The sequence below is a fragment of the Malurus melanocephalus genome, unplaced genomic scaffold, assembly GCF_030028575.1.
Source record: "Malurus melanocephalus ecotype Western Australia unplaced genomic scaffold, MMel_1.1 scaffold_40, whole genome shotgun sequence".
In the NCBI taxonomy this organism is placed as follows: Eukaryota; Metazoa; Chordata; class Aves; order Passeriformes; family Maluridae; genus Malurus; species Malurus melanocephalus.
Window position 1 is genome coordinate 2,331,021 of NW_026623272.1, and position 15,358 is coordinate 2,346,378.

General features: G+C 40.8%; 1 long non-coding RNA gene across 1 annotated transcript; it reads right to left on the reverse strand.

Annotated features, from left to right (window-relative positions):
* Nucleotides 1-958: 958 nt before the first annotated feature.
* Nucleotides 959-6,947, reverse strand: LOC130572692 (uncharacterized). Its single transcript, XR_008965251.1, has 3 exons — nucleotides 6,853-6,947; nucleotides 4,689-4,766; nucleotides 959-1,670 (listed from the first exon to the last, which is right to left on the reverse strand). It is a non-coding gene; the product is annotated as an uncharacterized LOC130572692 (long non-coding RNA).
* Nucleotides 6,948-15,358: the final 8,411 nt, after the last annotated feature.

Below are 15,358 nucleotides of genomic sequence, written 5' to 3' on the forward strand. Positions count from 1 at the left end.
ACTACTGATATGGAATTAACATAAGTTTACCTCTGAATGCAAGTATTTTTTTCTATTTTACTATCCATTACTTCATTAAATCAACACTGTAAAAGACYAGCCTTGCCAAATTTCTCACTGCACATTCCACTGTTTGCCCATGACAGTATTTGAATGTGCTTATTATTTCTAGTAAAGCCCTTATCATTTTCACTGTGAAATTTAAATCACCCTGATCCAACTCTTCTTAGCTAAAGTCAGCTTTATCAACCACAAGAGATGTGGGATTTTAAAAAGATCTGAGTAAATTCACATTGTTTGGATAAACTCATTCAGGGGGTTCAGCAAATGAAAGCTGAAATAGATATGTATTCCAAKGAGGCTATGGACTGCTCAAAAACAAAGAAGTTAAAGCATAATTAAAAAAAAAAAAAAGTTAATCGTATCAGTATCTTTTTAATGAGGGCACTCACAGACCAGATTTTGAATTGGTATTTCTTTGCTTCCACAATTATTCATGTGAAAAGAAAAAAAAATAAAAAAGAAGCACAACCCAAAACATTAAACTGTTTACACAAAGGTATTTTTTTCTGCAATCCACTCCGCTATGTTATCTGGTCAATGTTGTGCTATCAAAAAATGTTAAGGGCTGCATTTATGCATTATCCCACAATTTAAGTAACTGTGTATCATGTATATTTAAAACCATCTCTCTGTAGTTTTAATTATCTCAGTCTGCAGGGACAAAACGCAGCTCCCATGCCTGAGACCGAAATGAAAGTGCTGCATGCTGACAGCTAAGATGTCTGTCCTAGCTTGTTGAGATTTCCTGTAAAATTTGCATTGAAAAGGCAGCTTTAAATATACTTAAAATAAAAAGAGCATTTGCATCTAATTTGCTACACTTGCAGTATTAAAGTTTTATTTGAATAAAGACATGTCAAATGGATTTATATAGTTAAGCTGATAGCTTTTAAAGTCAACACAGTAACATCAGCTAAATTCAACAAAGTAATGGCAGCAGCTAATGGCATTTATTAGTTTATCATCATTTACTTAAAAACCATAACACAGATCATTTTATTTTCACATTACTGTTTGTGATTCTTTGACTCAGTTTGTATTGATTCCACAAATTATGGCAGAAACTGACATTTATCTAACAGAGTTTTCCAAGCTATAAATGTTGGCTTTAGTGGGAAGCAATTGAACACTTGCCACACAATGGTTTGAGCCATGCTAGAAACAACCATCTTCAAATAAACACATTTGGCAACCATTTTAAAATACGATTGTTGCTTGTCTGATAATGACAGAAGGGTTTTTGTTACTGATAAGGCTCTTATTACAAACCACTGCCTACGTAATCTACAGCCTGATCACACAAAGTGCTAAGCACACGCACCCAACCCAGCTCAGAGCATTAAGCTTTGTTTTGAAGATRTGCATAATAGCAAGCCAGTCTTTTTACAGCGAGACTCTTCTGCAGGCGTCAAAGAACWTCACAAAGGAGATCATCGCTGTTTACACAGGAGCAAACTGAGGCTGAGAGAATCCAGATCACACCCAGGCTGCAGTGAGAGCTGATGATTCCAGTCCCAGTTTAGCGTCCTGCACACTGTTTTACGGCCACCTTACCCTCCTGTTGACTTCAGAGTGCATCAGCAGTGCCCAGACTTCAGTGGAGCTACCTGCCAAAAGCACATGCCTATGATAAAGATTGTTGAAGGATCCAGAATGCTGGAGAACAGTTTTTCAGCTCTAAATCCATGGTAAAATACACAGTTTATGCACCATACTCCCAGTTTTAATATAGCTGCCTGTTTACCCCAATTTTTAGCAATAATTGATGAAGCCTAAAAATTTACCATGAAATGCTCAGCAATATTTAATCATCACCATAAAAGCTAGACACAAACATATCTTGGTTTGTAAATATTATGGGCGCGGACACCTACATGTCAACACTCAGTTTTACAACTGCATTCGACAATGACATCAAAAGTTTCCAATCATGAGATCTACTCTCCTCCTCAGTGACATCTATTCCTGTGCTTCAGTGAAAGAAAAAAATCCAGCTGAGCTGGATATAGGGTTTATTTTCAGAACTATGCATGGAGGTCAACATTCTTGCTAACAGGAGGCCCATGTCTAATTCCCCGTGTCATATCCTAAACCTTTAATTCCAAAGAATCACCAGCTTCTCTCTTTTTTTCTCTATGCTTTTGGGCTTTTTTTTTTTTTTTTTTTTGGTAGCAGATCATATTCCCAAGGAAAGTGACAATTACGAGTCACATTTGGCAAGAATTTGAAATGATCATGCTTTGTTCATGCCATTTATTATAATTCTCCCACAGCAATGGGCTTTGTTCTACTGTGTCCTCACCCTGAACTCTGGATTCTGTTTCAGCACACATTTGTAATTCTCTATCCCTGGGCTGAAGAGCACAAACCTCTGGCTCACCAGAACAGCCTGAGACAGCTGGAGCAATGGTTTCTGAGGCATGGCCATGCTTCTTGAATCACCAACTCACAGCTGGCCAACTTTCTTATGTGTAAATGCTGGATCAGGCAAGAGGGAGAAAGAAGGAACTGAAACCTGTATTGACTTTCACTTAGAGCCCCAGTCTGACCTCATTCAGTTCAACAGGAATTTTATTCTGATTTAAACAGTGGCCAGATCAAGTATTTATAAAGTTTTATTTAATTGAAGATTACTTGTGGAAAATCTATTGCAAAAAATTATTTGGGAGGGGAAAGGTTGAGTAAAAACTTTATCTATTTTGCTGTATAGGCTCTCTTYCTTCAGCTCAAGGAATACAGCTGTATCCTACTAAAAATGAACACCATATTTTACAGCTGTTTCAGTCGTGCTGGACAGAATGACAACCCCAGAAGTTTCCATTGTGCCACAGAGACATGATGTGCTCTCCTTGGCACCGGAGGGGAGACAGTGCCTCCAGCAAGACACCTCCTGTGAGGAAAATTATGGCTCAAGTGTTCTGAAACAAAAACCCAGAAGCAGGTAGCTACAGCACTTCACATAGCATCACTGCTTAAGAAGTAGGGCAGATTAAAGGAGGAGAGTTCTATTCAAAGTCAGAGAGACAAAAACAACCTCTTGGTTTCCATCCAAATGCAAATAGAAAGCCAAGTCGCAGCTGAAGAACTGGTTCCTGCCAGCTCCACCTGAGGAACAGGGCATTTGGCACAGCAGCAGTTAGAGCCTCCAGATGGCTTTGAGGTACAGCCCCCAAGCAGCCCTGAAAACCCCAGGGCACRGGAGAAGTTTCCCAGCCCTGATCACAGACATGGGCTGGAGGAAWTCCTCTGAGCACTGATCCCTCTGGAGCGTCACAAAGCAGAGCGACCTCACCAAGTTCAGGTCATTTCAGATGCACCTCACTGCGTTATGGAGAGTTTTCCTTTTTATTTCAATCATCTTTTACTTCAGACAGCTCATTGCTAACTTGTGCTAGCTAATGACCATTCTCCACTTTCATTCTCCCCCACTGAGACCCTTCCTGTCCCACACAGAATGAAACAACAGCACCCCAGCTGGTGTCTACACTGCAGCARGCAGGATAATGTCAGCCAGACACTGGGCCACATCCTCAACCAATGCAAATTATCCTAACTTCATTTACTTCAGTGGAGCTCTTGGTGTTTTCTATCAGATAAGGATGTGGACTTTAGCATTAATCATGTGCAGAGCAAAAACCCACCATTTCAAGCTTCATTATGAAACAAGTGCTACATTAGCACTAAGCAYGGAAAATCTCAGAATTTCCCTTTAATGATCTTGAAGATTATGTGCAGCAGGAAATAAGAAGGGGAAAATCTGTCATAAATATCACTGAATATTTTTAATAGCTGAAAGCTAGGCTTTCTTTAACACTCTTGCCTGAAAAGGAAAAAAAAACCAAAAAACTAGAGACTATTCATTAACTAGAAGCAAGGGGATTGGTTTGTCATTATACTATGTCTGTGAGACAGACAAAATAGAAAGACAAAGTTCTCAGGCCCAGAGAGACCACAAGCCAGGAAAAAAGGTAGACAAGCACAGCTTTTAAAAAAATATAGTATGTGTAAATATGGAAATAACTGAAAAATCTCAGGATGCAATTTATTAAACATTGTCTGTTGCATTGTCTGTCCTTTTCTCAGCCTCAGCAACCCTTTGAGTCACTACACATCATCYGATGGCACCAGGAAATAGCTGTGATGGGGATTTGCTCTCCAGCATCTCTGGTGACAGCTGCAGACAGGTGACATGATTGGAGTCTGCAGTGGGCTCCCCCCACTCCTTCATCTTGTGCAGTAGGTGCACAGAACACCAAAATTCTTGAATTGAMTGTAACTTTAGCTTTACAATGAAAGACAATGTTCCTCAGGTCAGCCTGGTCTATGCCCAGTTCCTGTGCAGTTCCCACATCTGAGGCTGACAGAGGCTTTGAGAAACCCTCTAACACCATCCATCCCGACCTCAGAGMAAGAGGAGCATCCCAGTTCCTATCAAAGCAGCCACGGAAATGGGAGATACTACAGCTTTGTGCAGTGCCCCAGCAGTCTCTTATGAGTCTAAGGCATACTGACACAAAACCCTGAGAAGTGTCCATGTAATGAGAACAATGTTTGACAGGAGGACACGAAGAACTAGTCAAGAAGGTTGTAGCTGTGATAACGTTTCTACAAGGAGATGAACTTACTTCCTCAGAYGGTTGTGTGAAGTAAAAGATCTTCTCTCTCTCACAGGAACTGGAATTCTATTGATTACATCTTATTTGCTAAAAAGAAAGAAATAAAAAATGTTGAATATTGTCTTCTGTGGGAAAGGAACTAAGCCAGTACGTAGTGCTGCTTTTCACTGAAGTTTTTAACAGAATGAATACCCCAGAAGACTTCGCTTGAAGAAAGGAACTGTCAAGTACTACAGCCTTTATAAAAATTATCAGGTTACTTTGAATGCATTTAGCTGACAGTTACAGAAGTTTTTTGCTTAGCTAAATTTTATTACATTTCCTAATCATGCTGCCAAACATAATTTCATTTGCACTTGTCTACAAAAAAATCTTAGTGTCTCTATTTCTACAAAACCACATCCACCTTGTATCTTTATCCCATAGAAATCTTTGAATTTAGGGAAAACAGCCCTTCTTTCTTCCTTCCTTCCTTTCTTTCTTTCCTTTATAGRCCATTAAGGACAAGTTTGCCCACTTTTTGGAGTCAAACTTATGCAAAAAAAAACAAACAAAAACCTCACAACAACAAAACCTTTTCAGGAAAGAAAGGAATGAATATGCAAACTACACAATTACAAATAGACAAATAGGGAGAATAACAATAGAATTGCAATTAAAACATTACCATTTAGTTTATGGACTGATTTCATGTTCCCCTTCTCTTTTCCAGTCTTTCATTTAGAGCTGGAGGGAGCAACAGAAACCTCTTGSTCTCAGCTGCTAAACCAGTAAGGCCCAAGATTACAAAGGAAGCCAGTTCTACCCCTGCATGGCCTGTGAGCTCCCATGTATGTGTTTACTGAAGGATGGCTCCCACACAGCCATTACACTGCATTTTTAATACCAAAGATTCAGGTCCTGAGAAATTGTTTTACTCACTTATCATCCAATAATGTGCCAAGTTGAAAAAACCATCTTCAGTAATCTGCTAATCAGTCTTCCCGACTAAGGTCTACTCTATTGTCTACATTTGAGATAATGAATATTAAAATTGCACAATTCATCCCACAGGGTGTTTTTCAAATTACACAGMGCACAATAGAATCCATTTTCTTGCTGTTGAAATTCCGCCTTCTTCAGGGTGGAAACACAGGAGATATGGATGAGTGGAACATAACACTGYGCAGTAAAGAGGKGAGGAGAAACCCACGCCAAATATAGCAGGGCAATCCTTTAATCCTACAGAAAAAATGAAAAGGTTCTTGGGTGTTTGCAGCCTAATTTGATATCATCAGCCACTGTGCACAGAATCAGCCAGGTCTGTGTGTAACCCACAGGTGGGCAGCCCTGTGCACAGAGCAGGCTGTGTAAAGGGTGACAGGACCAGCAGGGTACTGAGCCTCACACAGGAACTCTGAAACGTGTGCAGGACATGAAGGGCTATCTCATGTGAACAGAACAAGCACAAACTTGCACATGTAGGTCCAGAAGACAATCTTCCCCCTGAGCTACAGGATACAGACCCTGAGAGGTGAAAGGCAGCATCAGCCTGGCTGGGTGCTGACCCGGTATCCCAAAAGGTCTGTTCTCTGCAAGCAAGTGAACAATACAGGGTTTCACAGTTTGGTTTTATAGCATTGTTTCCATGTATTAAATTGTAATTATTTAGAATGGCAAAAATTCACAGATGGTCAATTTGAACAAAACTTTCGAATGTAATCTCTAAAGGACAAAGCTGGTGGGTTTGGTGAGAGAACATGCCCAGAGTGAAGGCGTTTTYAAAGGTTCTAAAAACTTCATCTCAAGAAATTTCCAGCTCCAGAATCAAACAGAAACTTTTTTCCAAAAACCTATCCTGACCTGTTTGTTCATTTATAATTAGGTAGAATATTTAGTTCACAATTCCCTGCTCTTTTCAGACCAGAAGAGAACCTCCTACATTTCACCCCAAAACCAAAACCAGGAGCTGCTGTGGTGGGGCAGGCAGAGAGGCTGGGTAAGCCCATACTCTGCAGCTTCAGTGGTAGCTSAGAATCCTCTTCTCTCCCATCCAGAACTTCTCTGGCTGGCAAGATCAGGCTTTTTAAAAGAAATGGAAAAATGCATTTTATCATGTTAACATCCCTCCTTCTTTAAGATATACTGTACAGGTCATAACTTATCCTTTTTAATAAAAAAGAAATAAATTTACCTTTTGAGTGTCATTTCTGACACTGCTGCCCCTTTTCTAAAGCCACGGGGCTTCGCAGTAGACAGCCTGATGGAATTCCAGTTCACAGCTTAATTTTCCTCCTGATAAAAGAGACAAAAAGTTCCTTTCAGTAAAAATAAAATTTAATATGGTCYGCAAATTTGATATATTACAACCTCCGACCTCAGCTTAATTGTTCACAAAGGGCTAACRGTACTGCTGGCAAGTAAATGACTTCTACAGAGTGTTGCAACTCTGATAGCTGAAGAGAAGGGGAGCAGCAGTCTGACAGATAATCAAAATTTTTAATGTGAACCATAGTGAGAGAGGTTATTCAGAGCACAGGCAGACTGTAGGAGCCTTCTGCAGCTGCCATGGTAGCTGCTTAGGATGAGAAATGCTTAAACATCATCCTCACTCAACTCTGTTAAGTGTTGCTGCTGTTAGTCACCAACCAATGGAGTCTGACACCTCACAGCAACAGACAGCAGCAGTCTGGGAKCTGCACAGACAGAAACATGCTACTTAAATTTCTCTGAAGCCAAAGCTGCTCCAGTTCCTTGGCTCTCAAGAGCTTTTCTTGGAGTTTGACAAGGAACCAAGGGAAAGAGTATGAAGGCAAGAAGAAAAGTAATGCAAAACCACCCACCACTGGCCCTTGGAGGCTGACCTTTAAAGACTACTGCAGAGAGTAGGATTTTAGTGAGGCAGTTCAAACAGGTTTGCAAAGGACAAGAGGACAGGCAAAGGCTGTGTAGAAGAAGCGATATTTGTTCTGGCTGTCTTGATTTCAGAAGTTCGGGAAAAAMCAGATTTGTCCCCAACTCTCATTCCCACTTGCTGTCCTGATGAAGTCTGCAGAGATCTGTGTGCATCAGAGCTGGYGTGCAGAGAACGAGCCCATGGAGCTGACAGGGCCATATTGCCAAACTGGTYCTTACATTCTCTTTCTACTGGGAGCACACAAATTACTCTGGAGGGGGGAAGACAGCACAAGCCATAAGGTGGTGTACCTCACTGTCTTTGTTACATTGGACAAAAGCAGGAAAATCCCATTGCTATCCCTGCAGCTGATTTGGCTGCTAAAGGAGATGTGGGTCAGGGGCCGACACAGGTGAGCAAATGCAGGATATTGGGAAGCTCACAGTAACAAAAAGCATTTTTTTTTTCTCACTGGTAATCTGCACAACACTTTGCAGCAATATAATATCATAAGAGAGCATATTGATTAAAAAMACAGCACAGTGTACAAGCATGGCTCTAAAGAGAGGGCACTTGCCTAAGTGCTGAACCATGCACACACTCACTAGTCATGCTGGCTGTCTCACTGTCACTGGAAAGAAACTACCAAAGACTTTAGAAGTTCATATTTCAATTTTAAAGCTGAGGCTATTTTAGCTAATGTCCCCAAGGCAATTGTCTGGTCAAATGTCAGAGTTTATACTGCTAAAGGAAATCACTATGTTTATGAGATCTCTGCAGTTTGGGAACCACATTAAACCCTGTTTGAGTTTTACAGATTATACTGTGCTGTGAATATCTTTTTTCCCTGTGTTTGGAACATATCTCAATCTCCTCGTATTCCTATGAGCCATTGAARATATCTCCCTCTGTCATGTTTAAATATGAGTTTCATCACTGTAGGATTTTTCTCCACTAATTCACTTATTATAAAAAAAAAAAATCAATTGATGTTGTTTCTGTATCCTTCTGAGTCTAATATCCTGCAAATTGTTCATTTATTTACTTTTTCATTAGCAAAACATTGCTTGGATTTTGGTCTTTTGCGACTAATGCCAGGCTACAAACTTCAATTTAACTCTTTGATGCCTAAGAGTCCCCTTCACTTTTGTCTCTCTGGACTTGTTGTGTTTTTGCCCTGCTCACTGCTTTACTGACACCAGGGATTGCTTTGCTTTGGCACAGGCACAGCACAGTGTTCCCTTGGCTGCAGAGGAGCTCTGTCAGCTGCCTTCCACAGAGTTTCATCCTGCCAATGTTCCTGGGCTGGTTGCACCCCAGTGATCCACTGGCTGTGTAATTTGGTCTAAGGCACTCGGAGTCTTAGGGATCCACTCAAGAAACGTGGCTTGAAAGCATTTCTTGATCTGCAGGCTTTAAAACCCCATACTTTCTCCACCACTACACTAAAGTGCTTGTTCCTCTGCCAGGCCTGGGTCATTAAAGMTTTTTGCTATTTTTCCTAGCAGTGGGCTTGTTCTCAGGTTTTTAATGTCTCCTCTAGTTTGGGGTTATWCATTTCTGAGTATCGTGACACCTACAAGTTAGCACCAAATTCCATGCACAGTTAATCCCACTGAATTTGTTAGTTCAAAGAGCTTGAGATGCCCAAAGAAACTATAGAAATGTGGTTTTTAAAGTTTGGTCTTGGCAGAGGACYTGGCCAGAGGAGCTGGACTGATACTCTATATGGAAGCACTGATGATGGACGTAAATGTGAAAGTTCCTATTCCAAGGAGCTTTCTTTCCAAAGCTTTTAACTTACATGCCCTACACTTAATTCTGTTAATACCAAAGGCCACTCCTAGAGCAGCCTGAATTGAAGGCTATCCTTTACAAAACTCAATATAAATAACACRCTATCTGATGAAAAGCTGCACCTTAAAACACACAACAGAACAAACCCACTTTACTGCTTCCACAAAACACCGTGGTTCCTCTCTTCCACGTTCCCAGTCCCCTGCATTTTGGTGACATGACAGGCAGTGGCACAGGGCTGCAGCACTCAGCATCCCCCCACACCAGAGCTCCATGGCTGAAACAGGACAAAGAAAAAGGAGCATTTTAGTAGCATGAGAGGGAGGGCAATAATTTTCACAGTAGAGCTTTTCCTCCTGTAGTCAAAGGGGTTTTTTTAGCTTTGTTCTCCTCATATTCCTGCTAGATCCTCTCCATCTTTGGGAAAGCAACAGGTACCAGATTCTGAGAAGATAACACTGAGMTAAGCCTGGAAGTTAAATTTTCTGATTATCTTTCATATAATAAGCATCTGTACTTTCAAAACTTATTTATCTAAACAAGTACCTCCATTTCTTTCTGGTATTTTTTTTTCCTCATACTATTGGCTGACACCCAAGTACGCAAAGTATTTCAGTGCCATCCCACTTCTAGGTTCAAATAAAAATTAAAAAAAAAATAAATAAAAAAGAAAGAAACAGTGTAAGGTTGATCACACACTTGTTATTAAGTCAAAGCCGGATTCAAGTGTTTGTGTGAGGTAGAATTATCTCATTCTTTTTGTCTGTGTCTTTCTGTGATCTACCAGTCAAGTATGTGATTGGATTTCAGCTCAACAAAACCTTAAATTACACACCTATTGTGCCTGAGCTAAGCCTAGTTTCACAGCACTGGAGAAGGCTCCTCACTGCTCTTTTGGCACTGTTCGATCTGGCTTCTGCTATCATCCGCAGGTTGATGAATGAGTAATAGGATTAGAAAGTCTCATCTCTGAAATGCTGTAATTGTCACATTTGGTGAATTGACAAAGGCCTGGGTGATGGAGAGGTGCTCCATAATGYAAAGTCATACGTTCCACCTGCACTCACTGGCCACGGCTAAGAGAATGGGAGGAATAGAAATAATCCCTTCAGCTCTCCATTTGTCCAACATACACRGATATCTCACCCTCTAAATTAACCTTTTATGCATGAGTTTGTTGGAAGGCAGAGTGCTCTGCCTCTTAAAGGCYCTTATCTCTGCAAGGAAGATGATGTACTTGATTCTTTGGTTAGTGCAGGAGRTAAGTCTAGGAGGGCTAGAGCAGGGGGCAGATTTGCTTGTGTTCCCCAGCAACCTCCAGTCCAAAAGGGGAGAGATCTTCCCCCAGACAAGCAGAAAAGAGCAGCTCAAGCCATGACTCAAGAGCTGAGGATCGGAGCCTCTGTATTCTTATGGATTGTCCTTCCTTCCACCTTCTCAGGGTCAGCAGCACACTGGCTCTGACTGAAATTCCTCAGTCCTCCTCAGAGGAGGAATTTCTCTCTATAGGCCCACCTGTGTCAGCCAAGATGCATCTGAAAATAAACAAAGTTTTCTGTGGCTCCTGTTCCAAGTCTCTTTTAAAGGAGTAGATTCCCAAAGAGACTTGCAAGCCAAACTTGGGTAGATATGTTAGTGAGGTACATTGGGCACTTATCTGCCTAAATAAGGTATTATTGAACAGCCTAACACCAGAAAACCAACACAAAGAAAAAACAGCTTTTACTTGTCTTTTCTCCTGTTTACTATTTTAACTTCTATTGCTYACAAGCAATGACAACAACCCTGATTTTAAACAGAAGGATGGAAAATTAAAAAAATATAATAGGGTAGTTTTCTACTCTAATGTACCATCAGAACTGCCTTCTGAGAAATGGCTTCATGCCATGCATACAAATTAACACAGAATTTTATTGCTGTTCACCTTTTATTAAAAAAGAATATCAGAAGCCAACATCACTTCTGCTGAAAGAATGTGTCCCCAAATGCTCTACAGATGCAGCATGTGAGGTCAACATTCACCATCCYCTTTCTCTGTCAGTGTGAGTTTCACTTTAATTACAAGTGCATGTTTTGCACATTGTAAAACTACCCCTGGCTCTGACCACCATAAGAAAAAGAACATTTAGCTCAGGAAACAGTAGCTGACCCTGTCTGCTCTTTTTCTTCCTTGGCATCAGCTAAGACTATTAACACCTTATGTGTGTTGCCTGTGTGTCCCACATATGTGTGCTGTGCATCCATTTCAGGCACTACCTGCCCTAAGTGCATACCAAAAGCTGCCTTCTGGGAATTCTCTGCTTTGTTTGACTCCTCTTCTTGCTGTCTTGCTTAGCTATTGAATTCATCTGCGTGACAGAGAAACCTTTCTGTGTTCTAAAAGCTTTGTCCTTGGAAAGCTGTGACATTAGACTTAAACACATAGAGGCCTTTTTCACCTCCCAGTTCACTTCCTAATTATTCATTCCCAACAGAGGAAATCAGGAGAAACCTTGGCAGCCAATGTAAACATTTTGTAGTGGAAAGCAATTTTTTTTCTCCCCAAGAGCACAGTGTGACCATGATAGTTGAGCTCCTTACTGAGAAATTGCTCTGGTTTCTGTACAACAGAAAAATGGGAACTAAGATTTTTTTCTTTCTTTCTTTTTTTTTTTTTGTGAGAAAGAACTAAATCAAGAATAAAACATCATCATTTGATGATGACTATTTTGCACTGAGAGTCCTTTGCCAAATGATTTCAGAGTGAAGTTCAAGTCTCTGATATATGTTCGATTTACAGTTTTCATTTTCTTCCTCCCCAGATCAGAGCAGCTCCCCTACAAGCCCAACCAGCACCTTGTAACGCAGAGTAAGATCACCCAGTAGCTCTTGCTTTCAAGATTTTTTTAAAGATTTTCCACCTAATGTGGCAGCTGCTCTAAAGAATCACTTTCCACCAGAGCGGTGTCTCCCTGTGGGAGCACCTTCCCCCTTTGCACACACTCAAGCTGAGAGGGTCGCCTTTCAGARCACTTCGTTATTAATGGCAATTGGTGCCCTGTGCAAATAATTTGCAGAACCAGGGCTGCAGCCAATATTTTTCCAGTCTCACTGTAACTTTAACTGCAGCACACAATATTGGCGTGCTCCCAGGAACCGTCAGCGGGAAGCACATACAGCAACAGGCCACCCACTTACTGTTTTCTTAGGGAAAGTTTGCCAGCAGTGATAGCAGCTTGCACCACCTTCCTGAAACGTTTCCACACTGGCTGAGCTTGCGCAGCTCCGCTGCCACCAACACCTCCCATTCCAAGCTGTGCTGCTCCACCTCTTTCCACGCAGCCCAATCTTCTCCTCCAATTGCTTCCTTTTCCCTCATCCCCTGCTCCTGGCTCTGTGCCTTCCTTCGTGCTGTTCCTAACGCCTGGGACAACCTCTGATTAATGTTCAGCAAACAGCCTCCTCCGCAGAGCAGACCGCACCCAGGCGTGCTCTGTTTCTCTTATTGGGCATTATTCCACCTCGTGCCTTCCACCTTTGCAAAGAGGAGGCTCTGCCTTGCTTGGCAGCGAGCAGCATCCTTTGTTCTTCACAGCTACATAACAGTTTGTGAGTGAGCCACTCTGCAAGTACCACCAGAGCTTCCCATGTGAGCAGTCCATGGGACAGTTTAGACATGAAACCAGCTACTGTCAGCTACAAACAAAAGGAAATGTTTGTACTGTGCTTTAAGAGTTTAATTTTAATATAAACTTTTAATAACTGCTGATGGATACCACCAAATCACCTGGTAACTATTTGTTTGAGAACTARTGGCATATCATGTTTTCTTCTCCAATTAACCCAGGAGTCACTAATAAATGGAAATATCTTCATAGCTCTTTTCTTAAGGAATGAATAATACACTAGCAAATAAGCCACTTTCATTATCTGTTGCTCTATTTTTTTTTTCTGTCAGCCATTTTTTAAATTTTAATTTATAGGTAAGTTACCCAATTAGCTTAGTTTGCTGCATTATGCCATGTATCTGCTACAATATTTTGTAAAATCCATATCCAGGAATCATTTTCATTGATAAGGGAACATCTAAAATAAACTAAGAACTGAAGAACAGTTTCTTTTAGTAATTGGCCAYGAACAAATACAGTATAATTTTTAGCTGTCTTAGATGGCTTTATACATATATTTAACCTTTTCCTAACATCTTTTTTTTGAGAAAAGGTAAGCTAAAATGGGAAATAGTTGGGTGACTTCACAGTATTTAATTGACTTTTCTCAAGACCCGCAATACTCCCAACATTACACTGTTCCTGTATTAAAATCTAATTCTGAAAGTTTGACAAAGTACACRTTTAACACAGGTCAGCAGTATATTGACAGGATGTTAATTTTAAATTGTGTCAGCATTTCCTGTCTTGAGTGTTAATGTCAATTAGCACCTTGCTGCATAACCTCCAAGTCCTCCCTTATTACCGGAAAGTGGCAAAGCAACAGCAAAAGCACTTCTATTCAAAACACCACTCACTATCAGCCAAACAAAGAGCTGTCATAACAAAACCAGCGAGGTGAAAGTGCCTAAGCTGCTATGGATTTGAGGTTAGAAGCCTTAGTCTTTTTCCTTATTCCTGATATTAAAAGTATAAGTGTGTCAACTTGGAGTGAAAGGCTAATTACTTTTAGGCTCTTTGAAAAGTGTGTTACCATTCAAAATCTCTAAGCCTGACATAAAGCCCTTGGCTTTAGATTGCACAGTGTTGGCTCATTGTAGGTCATCCATTAGTATCCCTAACACACTCTGAAATGTTCAGTCTTGTTCTGGGAAATAGGACCATTGCTGCACACCTGATTTTTTGGTATTTCATGCATGATGTGGAAAGCACAGGTTGCAGTCTCCAGCATCTCAGTGAGACCTCGCTCCTGGGTGCCCAGTGAATAAACCTGGTCACTTTGTGTTCTTCCACCACTGTTTGAGGACACCTTTATAAATGCCACAATATTTTCAGCCTACTCTATTATTTGACAGCAGTTCACAATAGAAATRTAGAAGATGATCTAGATCCACATCTAGGCCTGGTACCCTTTCTTGATCTACTCTATTAAATTCACCCAGGGTGAAAAAATCTGACTCAARTGAAGCAAAAGCTCTTCCACGATGTCACTGCTCACAGTGCCTGTGTTTTTCAGAATATAGATGTGTTCCCAGAACAATAACACAAATCTCAGGACATTTAGCCTAAATTCAGAAGAAAGCTAGCTGGTGTTATAGACTTCTATGAAAAATACATTTTAATGAAAAATAGAAAGTGTTAGTCATTTCCATCAGCTCTAATCTCAGACCTTGTTGTCTGTTAGGACCAAAAACAAAACAAAACAAAACCCCAACAAGGATTTGCATCAACAATTCAATGTAAAGCCTAATGCTGTTGAAATCCATCGATGCTCACAGCTGTTTACTTTTAAATAACACCTTGGTCACTTTTGCAATTTTTTTGTTATAACTATCTGGTCCTTATGAAGAAATATTTTGGAAAGAGCATTACCATTCATCTTGAGCATGACAGGAAATAAGAATGAGAAAGAAGCATCTTAAAAATTATATAGGATTAAAATACATTATTTCTATGCAAGTCAAATGCTTGATGGACTTTAGCATTAGCATTCTGCTGTGAGCTACGCACTCCTGCACCAAAAAGTAGTAACTTCAACCTGAATTGTTTGTGGCTTTTCACCGAGGCAAAGTGGGGCTTTCTGTGGGTGTGATCATCCCCCTCTGTGCCCCAGGTGAGCACAGTCAGTGCGGGCAGTGAGCTCGTACCAGCACAACCCCTGCAGCTCAGGCAGTGTGTGTGGAAATCAGCTGTTCAAAGCACAAAAAGCATTTTCATCCTCGCCCTCAGCAAGCACCGTGTTCTTTTGGTTCSTACCTTTGTTCCCCTGAGCAGCAGCTCGAGGTGTGGCCGGCATCACGCAGTAAATCTCTTGCTGCTGAGATCGGGTGTAGAGATGACACAGGTATTATGCACAGACA